General features: G+C 46.6%; 1 protein-coding gene across 6 annotated transcripts in view; it reads left to right on the top strand.

Annotated features, from left to right (window-relative positions):
- The first annotated feature begins 18983 nt into the window (after window positions 1-18983).
- LOC138570116 (collagen alpha-4(VI) chain-like) overlaps window positions 18984-25972 on the top strand; it is a 559183-nt gene continuing 552194 nt past the window's right edge. For 5 of the 6 annotated variants that reach the window (XM_069648741.1, XM_069648737.1, XM_069648740.1 and 2 more), the window contains exon 1: window positions 18984-19130. The gene's annotated coding sequence lies outside the window, so the exon portion shown is untranslated. The remainder of the gene's footprint in view (window positions 19131-25972) is intronic. The other variant, XM_069648738.1, reaches the window with a different exon arrangement.

Below are 25972 nucleotides of genomic sequence, written 5' to 3'. Positions count from 1 at the left end.
TTCAGACCACCGATACCATTCAGTGCTTGGGAAGAGAGGATTTGCAGTTTATTACTGACGACTTGCTTGGCAATGATTCGTGCCTTTTTTGATACTGTAGAACTGGACCACGACGGAAAAGATGCGATTATGAAAAAGGATTACTCTGGAACAATTGTATTGTCGGGTGGTAAGTTGTTGTGAGTCACTAGTTGATAATATGCCGGCCATCTGAATCTCTCGTAGCTTCTCAAGGTGTATTTCAATAATGCAAGGGGTATTTGTTAAGAATCATATAGGAATGTTTATGATGAGTTGATTTGTGTAGCGCACCACCACCACCACCACCATTATTACATTCCCCCGGTGCTCACGTGCCCCAGGACATAGCCCATTGTGAAGAAGACATGAGCAGTGTCTTGAGGGGGGAGCATGGAATCGTCATTTGGAGATTATGGACCAGGGACAACAGAAGGTTGATTGGCCCCCGATAGACAAAGATGACAATATGGTGGAAAGCTTAACCGGTATGTGCTTTGAAAAACTGCATTGTATTAAAATGTGTAATATTATTTGTGCTATTATTTCAGCATACTGGGACACAGTGGATTCCCGTCAGCAGGTAGCATTTGTGCACTGCTTGGAACTGGCCCTTCAGTGGATAAAGAGGCGGAGGCGGGAGCCACAGAAAGTTTTCCCCAATCCAAATCCCAACCCTGGTCCATCAAAAGCATCAGAGGTAAGTAAGTGCCATTAGAGTTAAACAAAAGTTGATTTGTGCCCCTATGAAATAAATGTTTCTCTTTTCTAACTTCATCCTATTCTAACTTCATCATAGACAACAATAACATTACAGTAGCCAAGGAAGTTAAAACTCAAAAAACAAGTAAACTCCATGTCCTCCGCTACTACTTACACCTGCAAGCTAATTAGAGCAGCTAGGCCTTTCCTTACACCCAATAACTGCATCATACTAGCAAGAGCCCTGGTAATATCCAAATTGGACTATTGTATTGCCCTATATGTAGGGTGTAACAAATATATCACCAACAAAATTCAGATCTACAAAATAATGCTTTGAGAGAGCATTCCTAAAAAAGCCCACATATCTGACCTCAGAAGATTCAATAACTGGCTCTCCACTAAAGATAAAATCTTCCTCAAATCAGCTTCCCTGGCTCATAAATGTTTACACATGGCCACCCCACAGTACCTCACCACTAGATTCCTGGGACAATCTACCAACCACCCCTCCAGAACAGCCACTGCCAACCTACTTCGAGTGCCCAGATTCAAACGTATGAAGACAGGTGGTAATAGCTTCCTGGTCATAGCAGCCCAAAATTGGAATTCTCTCCCACCAAGACATGTCTTGGATTAAGGAACATGACATCTGACTTCCTACCACTACTACTACTGTATATAATTGTCTGATGCCTCCTGCCACCATTTGCTTACTTGTATGATATCTGCCAGCACTGTTTATCATGTATTGTACTGTAACACACAGCAATGTAACCTAAGCTGAACAGCCCTCTTTTGCTTTTTGTGCCCCAATACCTTTGGGTCTGGTGCACTTTATAAATAAACAAACAAAAAGTACTTTGATTGCTCTTTTCAAACTTTTTATACATCTTTTTTGCATTTCAGAATGTATCCATGTTCAAGCCAGGGAAATTGGCATTCCAGTACTCTCTGCATCAGAGTACAGAAAAGCCCCCCAAAATAAAATTGGGAACTACCGGATGAAGGAGCCAAACCTCGTCTTTTCTACACAAGTGTAGTTCTGCATTCCCCTGCTCTTTGGCTTCGCCCTGGATACTTGTCTGGACTGGTTCTGTGTCCCCTCTCACCCTTGCTCCCTGGGCTGGACCCCACCGGACTTGCTTGCTCCCTGGGCTGGGCCTAGATACTCGTGTGATTCCCTGGACTGGTTCTGGGACCGCTCCAACCCTTGCGCCCTGGGCTGGACCCCACCGGATTTGCTTACTGCCTGGATAGCCGTGTGACTTTCTGGACTGGTTCTAGGTCCCTTCACCCTTGCTTCCTGGGCTGGACCCCACCGGACTTGCTTGCTCCCTTGGCTGGGCCTGTATACTCGTGTGACCCCCCCCAAGCCCCCTGGACTGGTTCCGTGTCCCCTCTCACCCTTGCTCCCTGGGCTGGACCCCACCAGACTGGTTCTGGGGCCCCTCTCACCCTTTATTTTTAAATTGTAAAGCACCCGTGTTTGGGATTGCTACAGTTGTGTTTTTGTGCTATGTACACAGTGTCCAACTGAACTTCTGCCTCTTTTTAATAAATATAGTTTGAGGATTGGATTTTTAGTGGATTGGATTGCTTGTGGATTGTTTGGGGATTGGATTGCTTTTGGATTTGTAGTGGATTGTTTGGGGATTGGATTGCTTTTGGATTTTTAGTGGATTGTTTGGGGATTGGATTGTTTTTGGATGTTTAGTGGATTGTTTGGGGATTGGATTGTTTTTGGATTTTTAATGGATTGTTTGGGGATTGGATTGTTTTTGGATTTTTAATGGATTGTTTGGGGATTGGATTGTTTTTGGATTTTTAGTGGATTGTTTGGGGATTGGATTGCTTTTGGATTTTTAGTGGATTGTTTGGGGATTGGATTGCTTGGATTGTTTTGGGATTGCATTCCACTGAGGATTGCTAATTAACATATTTCAGGGTGCATGAAGCCAAAAGGAAGCCAAAAGCAATCCACTGAGTACAATGGGAGTTTCTGGAGTTAAAGAGGATTTAAAGAGGATTTAAATGTTTGGGAAAATCCAGTAGCAATCCACTTTCAATCCAGATTTTTTTGGTAGGGCTAGCCCCCAGGTAAGAGCCGTTCACTCTACTTGCACCAGAAGCAGCGGGAGGCTAGAAGCAGAGCCCATCCCTCAAATGCCCACTCTTAAAACAAAGGCATACAACTGTTCAATGCATGTGAGATTATACGAGCTGTGTTTCGGCGGAGGGTCCTCTGCGCTGCCCCCGAAAACGTGCCCATATATCATTTGGAGAGGCGCTAGATAAGGCATCGTGATGTACCGGAAACTATGCAAATGCGTGCGCCTAGAAGATACACTGTCATTGGCATTGGGAATTACTTTTTGGTTTCTAAAGCAAGCTCCGATTAATATGTCCTGCCGAGGTAGACGGGAAACGCCACGCGCGGTAAAGACTTCACTGCCCCATCTAAGTACATTGGGCGGTCGGAGTTTTAGATGGAGAACAGCGCCAAGGGGCGGCTCACAATGCACTGTGCGCTATAGAAATGACCGCTCACTCACAAACCAGGAAAATAACAATAGCAGACGAGTTCCGAAACGAGGAGCTTTCCCTGCGAGGGCACGGTAGGGGGGAGGGGACAAAGTATTGGTATCCAGTAGAAGTGTGACATTCCTGGTCGGTTCCGAGGGAGATCTGTTCCAGAGAGCCCTTCCAACTCATATGGGATTCTTTTCTCACCGGGCAGAGAGCACTGCTGAACAGAGACGGTTTATATTAAAACTGAATATAGCGCCAAACTCCTTCGACTTTTTTTCTTGGCATCAGTACAGCACAACCAGATTGCGCCACCCCTCCCCTTAACTGGAACAACGTGCATTACATTTTGCTGAACTTGCCCTATATGGCAAAAGCGCCCTGTTGAATTGGTGAAGTGGTGAAATAGCTCAATGGGCTAATGTGCGTGCTGTAGCATTGCATGCCAACATTATTCATTCGGACGATGGAAGTCCAGTCCTGGTTTTAACTGTGGGGCTGGAGGTTCCCATTGTAAATCCAGGAATGCAAGTCCCAGAATGCAGAGTTGAAACCAGGACGGGACCGATGTCTCCTGAATGGAATGGACACGTTCGGCATGTATACTGTGAGTGCATCCTACAGGGTCAAAGGTCAACAAGTGATCTTTCAAAGTTTGCAAACATTAGAATGTCTTCTGACTGCCTTATAAGAGCCATGCCCCAAACCACAGTGACCTTTAATTCAAGGTCGCCCGCATCTATTCCAGTTATTAGATTTTTTAATTTGATGTTGATACATTTATATTATACAGTGCTTCATACAGACCAAACTGCATCCAAGTGCCGAGGCTCCTAAAAGTAAGTTGAAAAGAGGAAAGAAACAACAGTTCAGGCCGAAAATCGGTCATTAATTAAACAGATAAGTCTTTAAGCCGTTTCTGAATGCGATGAGAGATGCAATATGGGGGTAGATTCCAGAGTCTAGGACCATGCGTTGAGACACGCCTAGCCCCCCCTACAGTAATGTGGAGGCTGGGATCGCCAGAAGATGTTTATCCAGAGAACGTGGCTGGCCCTTAGGTTTGTAAGTAACCAACCTCCTGGTTAAATATACAGGAGCTAGGTTGTTAAGGCACTTGCAAAGCAAGCATGACATTTTGAAACCAATTATTTGCTTAACTGGAAGCCAATGCAAGATGGACGCCGGGAGGGTAGAGACGCCAGTGGATTTCGACGCTCTGAATAGCGAAGGAACGGCCGCCTTCCGCTAGGAACGGATTGAGCGGATCAAGAACTATGTGGTGCAGAGCTGGCAACAGCACTGACGTGGTGACGCTTACGTCTGACTCCGCATTGCAAGAGAACTTAATGAAATGCTAATAAAGTTGGCGCAATTGGATGCAACTACACAAAACTGTCCCATAAAAAAGTATAATTTGCATATTTGGGAACATTCCATGGCATCCTTTCACGGGGGCTAAAAGACATGTATGGGATCCTAAATGTTGCCTTCCCCATCCAAACCCCGATAGGAAAATGTTGCGCTCCCCTTTGTCGAAAACCTCTTGAGGAATGTACACCACACCTGAGGAGCCGGTGCCTGGGTCAACTAACATCACAACCTACTGTTGGTTTGATGAAAATCCATCCGGGAGTTTTTATCCCAAAAATAAATAGTTGGGTCTATACAGGACAGAAAGAGTTAAACATATTTCGGAACTGCACACCAATCTGTGGATCCAATGGTACCAATGCCAGAATTTGTTTCGTTAATTCAGGCCCACGGATTAATCTGTGGATTTTCATGGCAGTAATGCAGAATTAGGTTGGTGAAGAAAAGAGAACAATTTTGATTGGATTTAGTTGGTCAGAAATGGTTGGAGTTGGCCGCCATCTTGGTAGTCGCGAGTCAGAAGAATGTGTGCTTTGGGAAAGGGGAATCTAGTCGGTCCCTGACATATACTTCAGGTCATCGAATAAATAGGGCGTGTCCTAGCGTAATCAAATCTGTCTCTTGTTAACAAAATAAAGTTGGAGTTTTCAATAATGTCTATTTACATGGTGAAGGATCCGCAGACTACGTAAAAAAAGAAGCAGCGGTAAAATGGCTTTAGTGGAAGAATGGGCAAGGGAAAGGAGTGGAGAAAAAATAAGAACGGTACAGGATCCACAGACCATAACTCTAAGAGATGGCGGCCAATACACTTGCTAGCCACATTCGGCACATCCTGCAATCCTCATTTAATGGTCCCAGATCCATGACCCTGATCTTCAGACCCGATATTGATGCTGTGCTGGCTGTGCCAAGCAAGGCCAAATGCTATGGTTCTGGCCCAGTCGGCTGTGATGTCATGTTCACTGAGCCGCTGCCCCGTGCAGAGTGTCTACTTGGCATGGTCACACAGTGCACTCTGTGGTTGTGGCATAGCCTTTGGCACCGTAATCACACAATGACATTGCCCACTGGGCATGGACAGTGCCCTTTGGGCACTGTTTTCGGAACCCTGGACGAAGCAAACATATGTGCACAGTGCCTACTGGGAATGAGAAGTGCATGGCGGGGACAGATGGCGGTTACTTTACTAAACATCAATTGTGAATTTCAATGTTTTTGGGGGATTTTCTTTTGCAACCATAAAACCGTTTTAATTAATTAACTGTCACTGAATTTCTACCGTTTTCATAACAGAAGAGTAACCATAATTAATTCCTTTCCACGAATTGGTTTTCAGTCAATTTCAAATGTTTTTATAAAGACGACTTTCCACAACTGTACTTACCAAACCTTTTTTAGGGAAAATGTGTTTGTATGTATGTACATACATATGAATAAAACACCAACAAAGTTATAGGGGGTTTAAAAATGTTTGAAAAAACCCTTTCACCTGAAATATGAAAGTATAAAAATCCATTTGAGCCAAGTCACACTTTCCACAGCGCTACCTAGTAGAAATCGCTGTGAGTTCACCTCCACTTCAGAGCCACATCAGCAAGGCATTGTGGGTATGCAAATTAGACAAAATGCAATCCTTTTGACTTGTGTGTATTGTGTTGATGTTTCTCCAATATGTGTACGGCTCACAGTGCTCGCATGCTCTTTTTATCCTATTTAACAATGAGTATTTAAAGGTATTGTCTACTCTTTCAGTCTCTACATTATTGTCTCTGAGAAGCCTATCAACACAACATTTTTCACTTTGCCCATGATTTTTTGTTTGTACATAGTGACCAAAATGAGTATGTGTAGAGCCTGCACAGCATGTGCACAATATGCCCTTTTTAAATACAGTCAGAACAAACTCAGTTCTCGCTTAGTTGGGTGCACGGCTGGCCGTAGGGCAGGACTACCCGGGCGACGGACCAGGGTGCCATTAGCCCCCGGCACGCCAGCTCGGGGGAGTCCTTTAAGGGCTCCCTAGAACTGGTGTGGTGGGAGAAGGCACGGCGGGTGCCCTACTGAAATTAAAGGCACCCTGCACTTGTGCTGGTGCCAGGCTTTCCAGCACATTTAATAACAATAGGGTGCTGATGTTTTCCCATCGGCACCTATTGAGGTGATTACTTCCCTGCTCAATCGTGGGAGTGGGCGGTTTTCATTGGAATAGGGTGCTGATGCTTTCCCATCGGTACCTATTGAGGTGATTACCTCCCTGCTCAATCGTGGGAGTGGGCGGTTTTCATTGGAATAGGGTGCTGATGCTTTCCCATCGGCACCTATTGAGGTGATTAACTCCCTGCTCAATCGTGGAAGTGGGCGGTTTTCATTGGAATAGGGTGCTGATGCTTTCCCATCGGCACCTATTGAGGAGATTAACTGCCTGCTCAATCGTGGGAGTGGGTGGTTTTCATTGGAATAGGGTGCTGATGTTTTCCCATCTGCAACTATTGAGGTGATTACCTCCCTGCTCAATCGTGGGAGTGGGCGGCTTTCATTGGAATAGGGTGCTGATGTTTTCTCATCGCCACCCTATTGAGGTGATTACCTCCCTGCTCAATCGTGGGAGTGGGCGGTTTTCATTGGAATAGGGTGCTGATGCTTTCCCATCGGCACCTATTGAGGTGATTAACTCCCTGCTCAATCGTGGGAGTGGGCGGTTTTCATTGGAATAGGGTGCTGATGTTTTTAAATCAGCGCCCTCTTCCAATGATTACCTCCCCGCACCAGCGTGGGAGCAGGGCGGTTTTCATTAGAAGAGGGTGCTGATGCTTTTGCATCAGCAGCCTAGCTCAGCGATTAACTCCCTGCACCGACGCGGAAGCGAGGGATTAAACAAAAATTGTTCTTTCGCTGCAGGGGGGCGGGGGGGCTGATGCTGCTAAGGCCGGCACTGGTTGGGTGGGACAAGCATGGTGGAATATCTCATACGAAGTACATTCCTAATTCATGGAATGTATTCCATGGGGCCGAGTCACAACATAGTTGCGTCCACTTGCCTGTGCACAGGGACTCAAGTGGAAAAAAATCATGCATTCTACAGGAACACTGATTCAAAAAACTGAATCTGTGCCGGCACATGACGATTCACATGCAGATTCACTGCTTTTGCGCAGTGCACCTTCAGAATGCAGGCAGAGGACGCATTGTGGGAGTGACCGGCACAGACACAAGTGCGCCCCTGATCCACGGAGGGGCGCACATCTATCTGCAGCCGTCCCTGCGCTCTTTTCCCTGTGATTGGTCTTCCCTTTGGCACGAGGGAATGCATCATTCTGCTCAGGGTCTTTCCGGGTGCTGGCAGCATGTTCCCACCCCAAAGAGAAAGGCTCATGCTTGGCATGAGCGTTTCAATTATTTAGTTTTACATGTTCATTGGAGGTGGCAATGTTAAAATGTCATTTGCAATCATGGGCCCTTTAAGTTCCATTACTGTAAATGTGCTTATTGTCCCCACATAGCACGCAAACCCCCAACCCAATTGTGGTGAGCAGGCCAATACATACCTACGTGTATGGAGGGAAAGCTGTGTCTCTCTTGTATCAGTAGCCAGTCCCCCCTATGCCTCACAAGGTATCATGCGATTGGCATCTCTATGCCCCAGCTCCTCACTGTATTGCCTCCCCCCGCCCACCAAACGTGCTCAAAATTCCTCCCCCGTCTGTAACCTGCGCCTGGTAAGACCACTTGTTGGGGGTACGGGGCTCATTAGACCGGGCTTACTTTTGACCCATGTCTGATTTTTTTCTGTCTTAGAGGAACGTTCAAGCATAGTGCCAGTATCTATGTATTTATTCCGTGTGTGCACATTTTTAGGTTATACGGAGCTCCCATCCCCTGAGAAGTGCTCCACTGGTGCCCACTCGCGAGCATGGCATCCGCGTGTTGTGCTGCCCAGGCCTCAGATCTTTGCCTGGCAATTCTGGAGCCAGGGTTGCGGCACTCTGGCCCGTGGGTGTCTGCTAAGCAGCTGTCTGCACCCTTTATTCCCGGGATCCGCTCCCTGGCTTCCCGGCAGCTCGGGGTGAGACTAGACAGATCAGAACATCCGGGTGAAGGCAGGTGGGAGCAGCTGTCTGGACCGTGCATTCTGCAGAATGATGTAGGAGTAACCAGGTCCAGGCTGCAGGGCATTGGGCCCCTCCCAGGATGCACATCGTGGCCTAGCGTGATGACTGCGTGTGGTTACAGCACACCCTGGGCCTCATTTCATTGGTGAGTGGGAGGAAGGGAGCTATGAGTGTGCATTGTAACCCCTCTTTGTAATATCAATCCAAGATGCTGACCACCAACACATGGCAGGCAGGTACTCATGGGGATTTTACGGAGAAGACCTTTATTGTTACTGGGAATGATTTCGATCTAGTCCTTCCCAACCCACTCGCTGTCATCCTAGCAACATGATGGATACCCCGTGCACCCCTGTCATGGGTGATGCAGACACAGGTTATACTGCACAGCTGTCTTCTGCATACTTGAAGCATCTCCATTCAATCCACCAATCCGGTTTGAACGTCCCAACCAGTTAGTCTAAATCCCCAACAAGACCGCCTCCGCCGACCGACACCCTCTTCACCCATTAAGTTCTCCCCCCTCATCCATGGGCAAATGCTGACTTCCGGTGGCTGCCCCCTCCCCACCGAATGCCAATGACAGAACAGGCATTGCGCCGTCGAATGGAGTGGGGATAAGGAGTGGGGATAAGGTAATGGCGACTCTTTCCAGTTGGGCGTCTTCTGGGCACTTGGTATGGTAACCACAGCCTCATGGAGCACTGAGTGAAATCTGACAAGGGCAGAGTGATGTCATGAAGAAGGTATTTGAGGACATACTGAAACAATATGAAAATACTGAAGAGTAACGAGGTAACCGAAGTGATAAGAAAAACATGTACGAAATGACAAAGTAATCATGAAAGAAAAAGAAGTCAAATTAACTTGTTGACCAATAAGTGTAGATATGCAGCAACGCAAGGAAGAAAAGACATATAGAATCTTGCTATAGGGGAATATATAACGTGGCTAGGAAGGCCATAATTGGGAAATGGACACCGAATTGTGAAAGATTCCATTCTGCGACCTCAGAAACAGATCAAGGTTGCAAACTCAGGATACACTCCAAGAAAAGCTTTTTGTTCAAAATGAAGAAGAGTCTATGTTGGCTTGGAATCAAGGATTCTATATTTAAGGAATAGCTGTAAAGCACAAAGGGAGGCAGATGGATAAGCCATGGGTGAGACATATTTCTCTTAGATTACAGAAGAAGAAAACATATGCAAGAGCTAAGTATTGGACAATTAAAAGTGTATAAGGTTTATACAAGGTAGAGTGAGCAGACTTCTAGAGACAAAGAAGAGCAATGACACTCAGTATAATTAAATCAAATAGCAGTAAATAAGAGGTAAAAATTGACGAATTTGTGGCCTCTTCACATGTGACTCTGAAGTCGAAAAAAAGGGCTATTAATTAAGCCTTGGGTGAAGATAGTGATTTGCTTACACTCCCTTGAATGTCCAAGAACAGACAGGAAACTTTGGCTCATGGCCCAAGTGATGAGAGATGATGGACTAATTGGGAAAGTGGGAGTAATGTGATGTGATTCAAGCACCTGGGTTCCGTTCACTTACGTGCTGCTAGCCGAGCTGAAAGTCCAAGATTGGATGAGAATGACACCTAATCAGTGGGTCTATGGGGCAACCTGCTATACAATGTTGCATAGACCAATCCGCTGCCATTTTGTTCGCTATTATCAGTATATGTATTTAGAGGTTGTGTGAGGAGTCCCTCACAGATAAGACACAGCAAAAATGGTGTACTAAACCCTATGTATTCTATAAGTAGTTATATTCCCCTAACCAATCCCTCCCGCTAATAGGTTTTATAGTTTGCCACATAGGATGACACATATTGGGGTATAAGACAACTGTATAATCAAGTTTGTGTGTGATTGTGCAAGCATCAGTCCGATGTCTTCCAGTTGGCCATGCTTTATTAAATTGAGAATAAAGTCGTACTTTGCCAGATTCTTTGAATCCGTCTGGTTGTTTGTTCAGAGCTCTTTATGGGTAATCCCCATCTAGCAGAAGAGATATTTCAAGGTGATAGAGCATATGTCATAAATTATTAAAACCCTTGAAATACGTTAACACACAAACCTCTTAGCCGAGAGAATGCTTTTCAGCAAATCTATAGTGGGGAACAAGAAATAAGTCTGTTTAACATCTTTATAATATTGTCATGATGCTGCCCAGAAGTGTTTATTTACATCTTCTGTTTGTTTGTTTCTTTGTTTGTTTATTCATTTATAATGCGCACCACACCCGGAGGTAAGAGGGCACAGCAATTAACACAAGTGCAAAGCTCAAGTTTCAGAGTTACAGGATATAGGCAAGATACAACATATATACAGGTTATAAGCAGGAGAGATACATATATACAGCAGGCATGTGTCAAGAAGTACTTTGAAGGAATATACAGATGCATTACCGAGGTATAAATAGCACAGCAATCAAACCTACAGGTCCCTGGATTTGAGCAAGTTAATGTAATTGCGTCTAAAATTCTGGTAGGGTTGATCTTCTCTAAGAAGGTGTGGCAAAGAATTCCAAAGTTTGGCTGCTTCACGGGGAAGCTACTACCACCTGCCTTGCCTAGCCTAAATCTGGGAATGGTGAGGCAATTGGCGTTGCCAAGTCTCATTGGTCTGGTGGATGTTCTATGGAGTCTATCCGTGAGATAGCTGGGGGCAGCATTGTTTAGTGCTTTGTGGGTAAGGGATGCAGTTTTTAGAAGGATTTTACTATGGGTCGAGAGCCAATTGTTTTGGCACCTAGTCGCTGAGATATGTGATCTTCTAGTCACACCAAGTGCAGCTCTTGACTAACATGACTAAATTATACACACATATTAAAAGTCTCATAAACTTTTCACCCAACTTAGTAGTCTGAACCACAAATGCCTCTGTTAAATTGACAAACTTGTTATCCAACCCTTTTAACAATGAGTACTCAAATGTATTCACTATACACTGGAGTTTGAAGCAGACTATCCCTTGCGGCACACATGGAACAGAAGGCACATCTTCCATTGGACATCACCTTTAATGGGTTATGCCCCTCTGCTGCCTCAGTGGGTTCATCGTTGGCATCTATGAGGCAAATATGGACATCATGGAAAGTCGATACTATGCATAAAATCTGATATAAAATTTTTAATTTGGAGGGACAGAGCTGCTTGCATCATAAGTGGCAGCTCTTATGAAGAAGTCAGCAGAAGACCTGTGACGAATCAACTTCAGGGTCACCAGTGGTCCAGGGATGAATATCGGTTTATAAACCATCAAATAGCCCCACACCTCTAGTACATCAGAAGGGATCTAAACAGATTGGAAATACACACAAATTATAATCCTCCTTGTCCAATATTGGTAACGTGGATGGAATGGTAGGTTTATTTCCGAAAGGACGTGGATCGTTGGTTAGTTGCAAAGCACCGTAAATACAATTATCCAATGATAAAAGGGACTGTCCAGTCAAGGTTTTATACAAATATCTAGTTTATTATTATCACAACAGACCGTTCTAGCAGCACTACGAAATACAACCCACCCTGTAAAGGAATGCAGAGGACAGACAGTTTCACAGAAGGTAACAGGATGCACTCTGCATATTGACAGGAGGGTGGTCGGTATAGTAAATAATTTAACAGTTCAAGGATATTTGGCTTCCGCACAAAGGGAGCAATGGATCTTAAAATGTCTCTAGGAGCCTTCTGTTAAGGACTAGGGGACAGAATCACAATGTACCTGGTGCTTGTAGGTGTTATTGGTGCTCGATAGGGTTGAGTCGGTTCAGGGTGCTTTGCAACTTCGGTGACAGAGTTCCAAACAGGAGACAGCCGTGGGTATCCGGCGGCAAACAGTTTGGTGAGTGAAGCTGAATGGATGGTTGCAGGCTGGCCTACACAGTGGCTCAGGGTCAGGAATCGTTGTCTCAGTGCTGGTCAGCATTTCTGAAACACTGGTTGAGATGTTTCAGATGGCTTGAAGCGACTGTGGCATAACAACAGTCAGCATTGCAATTGATTGCAGCTCGAGGGACTGAACTGGTTCAAAAATGTCCTTTAAGATGGACGTCGCTAGATGCTCGTCAATGTACTTCTCCTGGCTTCTTCACTGGGCTTGTGTCGGTCCTTTAGGCCTAAATGCTGAGGAGTATGTTTCAGGACGCTGTCTTGTCCTTGGTTTCAGTTACAGAGACTATTTGGCACTTCCAACCTAGGAAGCTAGCTGCAGAGCCTAGCAGGGCATTTTATGTGCTGGCTGGGTGCCGGTTCTGGAGCTGCTGGAAGGTCCTCTGTATTCAGTATCTGCCTCTGTGATGTGGGAGATGTTTAGGGGAGGGATCTTGCTTACATCTTGGAGTTCCTGGCCTTCCTTTACTGGTGGAAGATGTAAGGCAGACTGTACCTTCAGCCAGGGTCCATTGATGAGTTATTCTTGCTACTCGTTGTGAAGTCTTCAGATGATCTGCCAATAGAGGTGTTCAGCCCTCTTCTAAAGACAGATAGGCCACAGTGATTGGTGCAGGTTAAGTCTACCTTAATGAACCAATTATGGGTCCCCACCAACAATCTCCTGTATGCATGGGGTCATAACCACAGTGCTTTGCAACAGAAAAGGTAAGGGTGAAAACATGTTACACATAAGTCCCACCCATCTTCCTGTCTGTTGTTGATCAAAGGGTCTCTCTGGTTAATTTGGCTCTTTGTAGTTCCTGATTAAAGGGACAGGTCTCCCTTGAAGCTGTGGCGAGAGCAGACTTTCTGGCTCCAGCAAAGCACAAACTCGTTCCTTATGAATGGGGTCCACCTGTGGGGTTGACTAGGGCAAACATTCACTCCCAGACATAACAGTTCACTGTCAATCAATAGTGAGGGTTGGAGCTGGCTTCAGGTTGACTCAGTGCATATGAAAGGTTGTTGGCATTTCCCGTCTCCTTTGTTAACCTCTGCATCCAGGCCCCATGTCTATTTGAAGTACACTCTATTAGTATGCTAAATATCTTAATCGCTGCCACCAACTGCAGGGCCCAACCAAAGAAAAGGGCGGATGCATGGAGCCTTTGTTAGGTAATCAGGCTGGCCATGGCAGGGGGAAGTTGATGTCCTCCCCCTTCTGGGGATGCAAATTATACCCCTCCTATCATATCCCAACTAAATATGACGGGGTATTGTGCCCGTAGGCTGTGTCCACCCAGAGTACACAGGTCTGTGCGTTTGTAATGTGGTGAGCATAGGAGCATGTGCACAAATCAGCCCCAGACCTTCTCCGGAGGTTAATCAATGTAATTTAAACATTTTTAAAAGCCCAGGCGAGCGCAGACCAACCGTGCAGATGGTCGAATTCCTCACAAGATCAGAAGGTATTATATCCAATAAAGCATGCCTCCTGTCTTCTATTCCCACCAAGGAAGCCCACAGGAGCTAATCTGCCAAAGCAAAGTAGACTTCGCCTTATCGGAAGGCACTGTGGTCAATGGTGCTCAATCGCAGACTGTTGGCAGCGCCTCACATCACAGCCCTCCACCTGCAACCCTCAAACGCCCCCAATCAAATGACTATGAGACAATCCTTTAAAATCAGTTTCCAGTGGGCGGCCACATCAGTATTTTGAGGCAGCAATGGAAAGTGACCCAGATCTTTGAGCTCAAAAAGTGGTAGTACTTATTTATTTCACCCAGATTGAAGTTCCATCCCAAATCCAATTATTTGAGATGTCTTCAAACAGAGTTGTATATAAGAAGTCATACACATACTTATATGGAAAACAGAAATCACTCTGGTTCCTTTCTCGGAATGGGGAAGGCATGTATTCAATCTTACCCATAGTCTGAAAGATAGTATATGATTTTAGACTTTGTTTTAGATCTGAGAAGGGTAAACAGGTTTGTGATCTACCAACCATTCACAAAGGTCTGTCCAGACAACAATTCTATTGGTCAGGGCAAGGATCTTCCAAGCATCCATGCACCACAAAGATGCCTACTTACACAGGCCTGTCCTTCCAGTACACTGAGGGTTCTGTGCTTCTGTTACTGTGGCCAACATTTTCAATTTGCCACCCCAAACCCCTTCTTTCTGGCTTTGATTCCATGAGTGCTCACAAAGGTATTCACTCGGTCGATAGGTAAATTACATTAGGATGGGATTCCGATCTCTGCATATTTGGATGACTGGTTCATAGTTGCATCTGCTTTTTTTAAGGCACAAACACATTTCAGCTGGGTCTGCTACTTCTGACTGCGGCATAGTTTCCTTTTGTGCTGGACAAGTACTACCTTTTCTTCTCAAATTTATCAGAGGTCACTTTGCCACATTTGGGGCTTGAGTATGTTCTACCACAGGGGTGGATCTAAATGCTACAACTGAGGTTATTGTCTCTTCTTATAAGCCAGCCACCACAGCCAGGGAATGGCTCCAAGATGAGGGGTCCCATAGACGTCAACCTGAAGTCTCTTGGCCCTTGCTGCTCAATTATTGGTTTCCAGGTTCCCAAGGCTAATGATTGCTATGTCTCATGCCCCCCACCGCACCCTTTTTCATGTCAATTTTCACTGGACTAATTCCTGACAATATACTCAAAGTGATTTCCTTTAAACCTTCTCACCAAAGGTAGTCAGCACTGATGCAGGTCTGAAGGATAGGCTCAACACTGGATGGTCAGTCTGTTCAGTAGATCTGATACCAGCACAAATCCGAGTGCTCCAACATTTGGAGAGAGATCTTCGCCAATTCAAAGGGCCCTACTGGCATTCACACTCTGACTACAATCCGGGTCCAGCTCCTCAGTATGTATATAAGAAATTGCCACCTGACAAAATGCAAAGCCCTGTTTTTTTAATTATTTTTAATACATAAAATGATATGGGCTATTCGTTCTCCAAATGGGTAATCTGCTAACCAGATCCCCTTTTGTTGCAGCTCTATGCCAAAAAGCAAAGTGCACATGTGGCCCACATCATGAGTAGCCTGATCCACAGCCCCTGCTGTGCTCATGCGCAGGTTCGGTCCAATGGCCACAAGATGCCCTCTCGACCACGGCAATGACAGCAAAGTCACTGCAGCACAGGGTTCCATTTAAGATATGCCCCCGGTAACCAAACTACAATGATTATGAGTAGTACACCAAGCTGGTGGCAGGGTAAATGCTAAGAATAAGCTATGCCTGAGTCTAGGCATAGTGCATGGTCATACTTCTGATCGTGGCCACCATGTCCCAGTTGATATTGCACATATGTCAGCTCCTGTAAATTGGCTCTGCTGGGGAAGGGATTGTGTATTTGTCAGATGGGCCGATACTTTCACCTGTCAGGACAGAAGCCCAGAGGACCCTGCCTCTTTTTGATTCTCTTTGTGAGGACCAGTAACCTCCTCCCCAGAGACAGCTGCTCAGTGGGTAGCTGTCCTGGGCCCATGCATCAAAGGAGCACACACATTCATGAGGAGTAGTCTCACATCAGGGTGCTGCATATCCAAATATCGTTGTTGATGGTAGAAAGAAAGGGGGCAGGAATAGAGTAGGCAGGAGTGCTCTGGACACTGGAAGAAGCCTTTCACCATCTTGTTTCTCTCTGTCTCTCTTTCCCTTTCCTTTCTCCTCCTTGTGTGGAGCAAAGCAGTTTGGGCACAAAATCAAGATGGCAAAGTACACTACAGCCAAGAGCAGGGATTGGTCCGCTAAAGCAGGTTAGCTTTCGACCAAACACCTGAGGACTTTTGCCCATAAAGGAAGAGGTCTGGTACTCCTTCAACAGAATACATTCAGTTCCTCGGGCATCCTTTAAGTCCAAAGAGACGTTCTGGGGACTCTCGCCTGGACTTTCTTTGGGACAGAAGGATGATCTGTCCCCTAACCACTCGCTGGGACCATCTGGAATGACCAGTGCTGAGGACCAGGACCAACCAATCTGCAATAGAACTTCTGTGCCAGAGGAGCAGACCCTGAAGTGGAACATCCTCTCCTCAAGTCCTTTGTGAAGGCCTCACAGCAACTGCAGGGCCAGACCAGCCCAAACTCCTCGTTCACCCACATCGATCTGGTCACTCTCTGTTCCCTACATCCTGAATGTGAGGGAAGGTGCTGGTATCTGCGTTCATCCAACCAGCCGAATGATTGCACTGCATCTCCATCAGCCTTATACGGAATCGCATCCTAGAAAAGCCCATCAACTGCCTGGCATCAACGTTCAACCCTGGTCTGATGCGTCAGCCCACCAAGAACCGAATTCAGGTACTGTAGCACTGAACTTCCCCCGTGGCCCACTTGGGCCCTAGAGAGTGGTTAGGTCACGATCGTCCCTGTCTTCACCATAATATCCTTTTTGGTAGTAACTTACCTACCATCCCTGGAACTAAGCTTGAAGGGTTACTTTCTCCAGTCTGTTGCATCTTCCCTGTCTCTCCTCTGGGGTGGGTTTTTGTACAATAATCTCTTTTCGTTTCTACTTGCAGATGGTGTGTTTTATTAAAGTGCTTATATTTTTTTAGAACCTTGATTGGACATTCCGTTCATTTTGGACTGTGATACTGTGTTGTTTGGGCCGCTACTGGTTCACCTTCACACCCCTCTTAGTAGTATAGCCTGCCCTCGGTCCATGTAAAGGCAAAGGAGGTATAGCTCTGAAATGTCCCTGAGACTTGGAGTTAGTTTCCTGAGTCCATCTTCTAGCATAACGTTGGGAAGAGTAGTAGGCGGGGTCTGTCTGGGGGCAAATGCTCAGGTAAGTAAGGGCAGTGATGAGGAAGCCTTGAACTGGGTGCAAGTCAGATTACGAGTAAGTAATCAAAGCATTAGCACTTGTGCAATTGGGAAGTACCAGGAAAATGGCATTGATCCAACTGTGAATGGTTTCTGATGTACTCCCTTTTCCTCGCCGCGTCCTCCTTGCTTCCTTCCACCCCCAGTGCTTGATTTGTGGGGGTGTTTGGTTTGCCAGGGCTCAGTCCTGCCACTTATTTCTGAGCCCTGACACTTATTTCCCCAGTCTCAGTGTAATAATGGTATGCTGTTTTAAGAATGCATTTCTTTAAGTGTCAATCAGTAGTAGTCACAAAACAAGCCACAACAGTTTGCCCTGGTCACATGTCTGCACCCTGAGCTTGCTCATTGCAACGCATGGGCATGATAACCGGACTGGAGCGGCACTGCTAGTTAGGAGGTAGATAGTGATGATGCCACGCACTCATGGCAGCCATGCCTGCACACCGCTCCAGTCGGCCGGCATAACATTGATGCAGCTCCACAGTGTCATGATCTGCAACAATGACAGCAGTGTGATTTGACAACAACAGGAAAGCCAGCAGTACCAGCTTCAGGGCAATACCAGGGAAAAGGGACTGGGGCAGTCCAGCACCAATATTCTAGGCAATTCTCCTCTGAACAATAGTACCAACTGCAGCCCCAGACACGTGTTTCGTTCGGGTTGAACCTCATCAGTGGGGTGTAGCTGTGCCTCTCTAAGAATAGTGAGCAAGGGGTCCACGTCTGGATTCCCCTAGTAACTTAGGGGAATCCAAGGTGGACCCCTTGCATTTCGGTGCTGGACTACCCCAGGGCAGGACAAAGACTGATATGTTTGGGATATTTCTTTTCTGTGAAAGATAGTGAGCTAAAAACTCTGGGTAAGTCTCTTGTAACCAGGACTAATGTCTGGCAGAGGGACTCCCAGGACCCCCCCTGGTTAATGTGTCTCATTTCAAGACATAACTAGCATGTGATATTTGTTGCTGCTTTCTATTTGCATAGTCAGTGCATCAACAATGTCCCGGTGTGACTTCCAGATTTAACCCCAAATGTGAAGATACTGTGGGGGACAGCTGTGGGCGGGAGCAACTATGGCTCAGAGCAGCCTGCCCATATGGGTCACAGGCATGCTAGGCAATATCTTTTTGATAATTAAGCACTGTCCGCCCTTACTGCCTTCCCTCCCCGGTGCCCAGAAGCGATGCCTTTGCAACCTTTGCCGGATATCCAAAACATATAAGTATGACTTTTAGTGGAGAATAAATGCCTACTTATCAGGTGCATTTATTTGAGTTGACGAGCCCAGCTCTACTCCTTTGACTTAACACCGTTATCACTACCCTGACCCCCTCCAACACATCAGCACACTGGCAAAAGATTTCAATTGATAGAACGCTCGTATGAAATGGGAGTGGTTTGCACAAAGAGGAGCAGAGCCGAGTGGACCCTCCCTTGAAGAAATGGCAGCCCCCTCCTATAACCTGCCCCCACAAGGAGGGGCTTCAGGCGAACGGGTGGGGACAAAGCGAACGGGGAGAGAGCAGCGGGTCCTGCCCCCGTGAAACTCCTTTCTCATCTGCACGCAGCGGTGGAGCCCAGCCTTTCACAGCTGCCTCTTAGGGATGCCGGCAGAAAGCGAGTGAAAGCAGCTCCCCAGCCCCCAGGTAAGAGCCGTTCATCTACTTGCACTAGAAGCAGCGGGAGGCTAGAAGCAGAGCCCATCCCTCAAATGTCCACTCTTAAAACAAAGGCAGACAACTGTTCAATGCATGTGAGATTATACGAGCTGTGATTTGGAGGAGGGTCCTCTGCGCTGCCCCCGAAAACGTGCCCATATATCATTTGGAGAGGCGCTAGATAAGGCATCATGATGTACCGGAAACTATGCAAATGCGTGCGCCTAGAAGATACACTGTCATTGGCATTGGGAATTACTTTTTGGTTTTAAAGCGAGTTCCCATTAATATGTCCTGCCGAGGTAGACGGGAAACGCCACGCGCGGTAAAGACTTCACCGCCCCATCTAAGTACATTGGGCGGTCGGAGTTTTAGATGGAGAACAGCGCCAAGGGGCGGTTCACAATGCACTGTGCGCTATAGAAATGACCGCTCACTCACAAACCAGGAAAATAACAATAGCAGACGAGTTCCGAAACGAGGAGCTTTCCCTGCGAGGGCACGGTAGGGGGGAGGGGACAAAGTATTGGTATCCAGTAGAAGTGTGACATTCCTGGTCGGTTCCGAGGGAGATCTTTTCCAGAGAGCCCTTCCAACTCATATGGGATTCTTTTCTCACCGGGCAGAGAGCACTGCTGAACAGAGACGGTTTATATTAAAACTGAATATAGCGCCAAACTCCTTCGACTTTTTTTCTTGGCATCAGTACAGCACAACCAGCTTGCGCCACCCCTCCCCTTAACTGGAACAACGTGCATTACATTTTGCTGAACTTGCCCTATATGGCAAAAGCGCCCTGTTGAATTGGTGAAGTGGTGAAATAGCTCAATGGGCTAATGTGCGTGCTGTAGCATTGCATGCCAACATTATTCATTCGGAAGATGGACGTCCAGTCCTGGTTTTAACTGTGGGGCTGGAGGTTCCCATTGTAAATCCAGGAATGCAAGTCCCAGAATGCAGAGTTGAAACCAGGACGGACCGCTGTCTCCTGAATGGAATGGACACGTTCGGCATGTATACTGTGAGTGCATCCTACAGGGTCAAAGGTCAACAAGTGATCTTTCAAAGTTTGCAAACATTAGAATGTCTTCTGACTGCCTTATAAGAGCCATGCCCCAAACCACAGTGACCTTTAATTCAAGGTCGCACGCATCTATTCCAGTTATTAGATTTTTTAATTTGATGTTGATACATTTATATTATAAAGTGCTTCATACAGACCAAACTGCATCCAAGTGCCGAGGCTCCTAAAAGTAAGTTGAAAAGAGGAAAGAAACAACAGTTCAGGCCGAAAATCGGTCATTAATTAAACAGATAAGTCTTTAAGCCGTTTCTGAATGCGATGAGAGATGCAATATGGGGGTAGATTCCAGAGTCTAGGACCATGCGTTGAGACACGCCTAGCCCCCCCCTACAGTAATGTGGAGGCTGGGATCGCCAGAAGATGTTTATCCAGAGAACGTGGCTGGCCCTTAGGTTTGTAAGTAACCAACTTCCTGGTTAAATATACAGGAGCTAGGTTGTTAAGGCACTTGCAAAGCAAGCATGACATTTTGAAACCAATTATTTGCTTAACTGGAAGCCAATGCAAGATGGACGCCGGGAGGGTAGAGACGCGAGTGGATTTAGACGCTCTGAATAGCAAAGGAACGGCCGCCTTCCACTAGGAACGGATTGAGCGGATCAAGAACTATGTGGTGCAGAGCTGGCAACAGCAATGACGTGGTGACGCTTACGTCTGACTCCGCATAGCAAGAGAACTTTATGAAATGCTAATAAAGTTGGCGCAATTGGATGCAACTACACAAAACTGTCCCATAAAAAAATATAATTTGCATATTTGGGAACATTCCATGGCATCCTTTCACGGGGGCCAAAAGACATATATGGGATCCTAAATGTTGCATTCCCCATGCAAACCCCGATAGGAAATTGTTGCGCTCCCCTTTGTCGAACACTTCTTGAGGAATGTACACCACACCTGAGGAGCCGGTGCCTGGGTCAACTAACATCACAACCTACTGTTGGTTTGATGAAAATCCATCCGGGAGTTTTTATCCCAAAAATAAATAGTTGGGTTTATACAGGACAGAAAGAGTTAAACATATTTCGGAACTGCACATAAATCTGTGGATCCAATGGTACCAATGCCAGAATATGTTTCGTTAATTCAGGCCCACGGATTAATCTGTGGATTTTCATGGCAGTAATGCAGAATTAGGTTGGTGAAGAAAAGAGAACAATTTTGATTGGATTTAGTTGGTCAGAAATGGTTGGAGTTGGCCGCCATCTTGGTAGTCACGAGTCAGAAGAATTTGTGCTTTGGGAAAGGGGAATCTAGTCGGTCCCTGACATATACTTCAGGTCATCGAATAAATAGGGCGTGTCCTAGCATAATCAAATCTGTCTCTTTTTAACAAAATAAAGTTGGAGTTTTCAATAATGTCTATTTACATGGTGAAGGATCCACAGACTACGTTAAAAAAAAAGCAGCGGTAAAATGGCTTTAGTGGAAGAATGGGCAGGGGAAAGGAGTGGAGAAAAAATAAGAACGGTACAGGATCCACAGACCATAACTCTAAGAGATGGCGGCCAATACGCTTGCTAGCCACATTCGGCACATCCTGCAATCTTCATTTAATGGTCCCAGATCCAGGACCCTGATCTTCAGACCCGATATTGATGCTGTGCTGGCTGTGCCAAGCAAGGCCAAATGCTACGGTTCTGGCCCAGTCGGCTGTGAGGTCATGTTCACTGAGCCGCTGCCCCGTGCAGAGTGTCTACTTGGCATGGTCACACAGTGCACTCTGTGGTTGTGGCATAGCCTTTGGCACCGTAATCACACAATGACATTGCCCACTGGGCATGGACAGTGACCTTTGGGCACTGTTTTCGGATCCCTGGACGAAGCAAACATGTGCACAGTGCCTACTGGGCATGAGAAGTGCATGGCGGGGACAGATGGCGGTTACTTTACTAAACATCAATTGTGAATTTCAATGTTTTTGGGGGATTTTCTTTTGCAACCATAAAACCGTTTTAATTAATTAACTGTCACTGAATTTCTACCGTTTTCATAACAGAAGAGTAACCATAATTAATTCCTTTCAACGAATTGGTTTTCAGTCAATTTCAAATGTTTTTGTAAAGACGACTTTCCACAACTGTACTTACCAAACCTTTTTTTAGGGACAATGTGTTTGTATGTATGTACATACATATGAATAAAACACCAACAAAGTTATAGGGGGTTTAAAAATGTTTGAAAAAACCCTTTCACCTGAAATATGAAAGTATAAAAATCCATTTGAGCCAAGTCACACTTTCCACAGCGCCACCTAGTAGAAATCGCCGTGAGGTCACCTCCACTTCAGAGCCACATCAGCAAGGCATTGTGGGTATGCAAATTAGCCGAAATGCAATCCTTTTGACTTGTGTGTATTGTGTTTGATGTTTCTCCAATATGTGTACGGCTCACAGTGCTCGCATGCTCTTTTTATCCTATTTAACAATGAGTATTTACAGGTATTGTCTACTCTTTCAGTCTCTACATTATTGTCTCTGAGAAGCCTATCAACACAACATTTTTCACTTTGCCCATGATTTTTTGTTTGTACATAGTGAACAAAATGAGTATGTGTAGAGTCTGCACAGCATGTGCACAATATGCCCTTTTTAAATACAGTCAGAAAAAACTCAGTTCTCGCTTAGTTGGGTGCAGGGCCGGCCGTAGGGCAGGACTGCCCGGGCGACAGACCAGGGTGCCATTAGCACCCGCCACGCCAGCTCGGGGGAGTCTTTTAAGGGCTCCCTAGAGCTGGTGTGGTGGGAGAAGGCACGGCGGGTGCTCTACTGAAATTAAAGGCACCCTGCACTTGTGCTGGTGCCAGGCTTTCCAGCACATTTAATAACAATAGGGTGCTGATGTTTTCCCATTGGCACCTATTGAGGTGATTACTTCCCTGCTCAATCGTGGGAGTGGGCGGTTTTCATTGGAATAGGGTGCTGATGCTTTCCCATCGGCACCTATTGAGGTGATTACCTCCCTGCTCAATCGTGGGAGTGGGTGGTTTTCATTGGAATAGGGTGCTGATGCTTTCCCATCGGCACCTATTGAGGTGATTAACTCCCTGCTCAATCATGGGAGTGGGCGGTTTTCATTGGAATATGGTGCTGATGCTTTCCCATCGGCACCTATTGAGGAGATTAACTGCCTGCTCAATCGTGGGAGTGGGCGGTTTTCATTGGAATAGGGTGCTGATGTTTTCCCATCGGCACCTATTGAGGTGATTACCTCCCTGCTCAATCGTGGGCAGCTTTCATTGGAATAGGGTGCTGATGTTTTCCCATCGGTACCCTATTGAGGTGATTACCTCCCTGCTCAATCGTGGGAGTGGGCGGTTTTCATTGGAATAGGGTGCTGATGCTTTCCCATCGGCACCTATTGAGGTGATTAACTCCCTGCTCAATCGTGGGAGGAGCGGTTTTCATTGGAATAGGGTGCTGATGTTTTCCCATCGGCACCTATTGAGGTGATTACCTCCCTGCTCAATCGTGGGAGTGGGCGGCTTTCATTGGAATAGGGTGCTGGTGTTTTCCCATCGGCACCCTATTGAGGTGATTACCTCCCTGCTCAATCGTGGGAGTGGGCAGTTTTCATTGGAATAGGGTGCTGATGTTTTTAAATCAGCGCCCTCTTCCAATGATTACCTCCCCGCACCAGCGTGGGAGCAGGGCGGTTTTCATTAGAAGAGGGTGCTGATGCTTTTGCATCAGCGGCCTAGCTCTGCGATTAACTCCCTGCACCGACGCGGAAGCGAGGGATTAAACAAAAATGGTTCTTTCACTGCAGGCGGCCCGGGGGGGCTGCTGCTGCTAAGGCCGACACTGGTTGGGTGGGACACGCATGGTGGAATATCTCATACGAAGTACATTCCTAATTCATGGAATGTATTCCATGGGGCCGAGTTACAACATAGTTGCATCCACTTGCCTGTGCACAGGGACTCAAGTGGAAAAAAATCATGCATTCTGCAGGAACACTGATTCACAAAACTGAATCTGTGCCGGCACATGACGATTCACATGCAGATTCGCTGCTTTTGCGCAGTGCACCTTCAGAATGCAGGCAGAGGACGCATTGTGGGAGTGACCGGCACAGACACAAGTGCGCCCCTGATCCACGGAGGGGCGCACATCTATCTGCAGCCGTCCCTGCGCTCTTTTCCCCGTGATTGGTCTCCCCTTTGGCACGAGGGTATGCATCATTCTGCTCAGGGTCTTTCCGGATGCTGGCGGCATGTTCCCACCCCAAAGAGAACGGCTCATGCTTGGCATGAGCGTTTCAATTTAGTTTTACATGTTCATATCCCTATTGGAGGTGGCAATGTTAAAATGTCATTTGCAATCATGGGCCCTTTAAGCTCCATTACTGTAAATGTGCTTATTGTTCCCACATAGCACGCAAACCCCCAACCCAATTGTGGTGAGCAGGCAAATACATACCTACGTGTATGGAGGGAAAGCTGTGTCTCTCTTGTATCAGTAGCCAGTCCCTCCTATGCCTCACAAGGTATCATGCGATTGGCATCTCTATGTCCCAGCTCCTCACTGAATTGCCTCCCCCCGCCCACCAAACGTGCTCAAAATTCCTCCCCCGTCTGTAACCTGCGCCTGGTAAGACCACTTGTTGGGGTTACGGGGCTCATTAGACTGGGCTTACTTTTGACCCATGTCTGATTTTTTTCTGTCTTAGAGGAACGTTCAAGCATAGTGCCAGTATCTATGTATTTATTCCGTGTGTGCACATGTTTAGGTTATACGGAGCTCCCATCCCCTGAGAAGTGCTCCACTGGTGCCCACTCGCGAGCATGACATCCGCGTGTTGTGCTGCCCAGGCCTCAGATCTTTGCCTGGCAATTCTGGAGCCAGGGCTGCGGCACTCTGGCCCGTGGGTGTCTGCTAAGCAGCTGTCTGCACCCTTTATTCCCGGGATCCGCTCCCTGGCATCCCGGCAGCTCGGGGTGAGACTAGACAGATCAGAACATCCGGGTGAAGGCAGGTGGGAGCAGCTGTCTGGACCGTGCATTCTGCAGAATGATGTAGGAGTAACCAGGTCCAGGCCGCAGGGCATTGGGCCCCTCCCAGGATGCACATCGTGGCCTAGCGTGATGACTGCGTGTGATTACAGCACACCCTGGCCTCATTTCATTGGTGAGTGGGAGGAAGGGAGCTATGAGTGTGCATTGTAAGCTCTTCTTTGTAATATCAATCCAAGATGATGACCACCAACACATGGCAGGCAGGCACTCATGGGGATTTTACGAGAAGTCCTTTATTGTTACTGGGAAGGATTTCGATCTAGTCCTTCCTAACCCACTCGCTGTCATCCTAGCAACATCATGGATACCCCGTGCACCCCTGTCATGGGTGATGCAGACACAGGTTATACTGCACAGCTGTCTTCTGCATACTTGAAGCATCTCCATTCAATCCACCAATCCGGTTTGAACGTCCCAACCAGTTAGTCTAAATCCACAACAAGACCGCCTCCGCCGACCGGCACCCTCTTCACCCATTAAGTTCTCCCCCCTCATCCATGGGCAAATGCTGATTTCCGGTGGCTGCCCCCTCCCCACCGAATGCCAATGACAGAACAGGCATTGCGCCGTCGAATGGAGTGGGGATAAGGTAATGGCGACTCTTTCCAGTTGGGCGTCTTCTGGGCACTCGGTATGGTAACCACAGCCTCAGCTTGTGCAATATACCATTAATCATGCAAATATGAATATTTATCTTAACCTATAAAACTGGCCATGATGTGCGCTATC

This window comes from Ambystoma mexicanum, chromosome 2q (assembly GCF_040938575.1).
Source record: "Ambystoma mexicanum isolate Mex_15411 chromosome 2q, UKY_AmexF1_1, whole genome shotgun sequence".
NCBI classification, from domain to species: domain Eukaryota; kingdom Metazoa; phylum Chordata; class Amphibia; order Caudata; family Ambystomatidae; genus Ambystoma; species Ambystoma mexicanum.
This window is presented reverse-complemented; position numbering and strand designations above follow the sequence as displayed.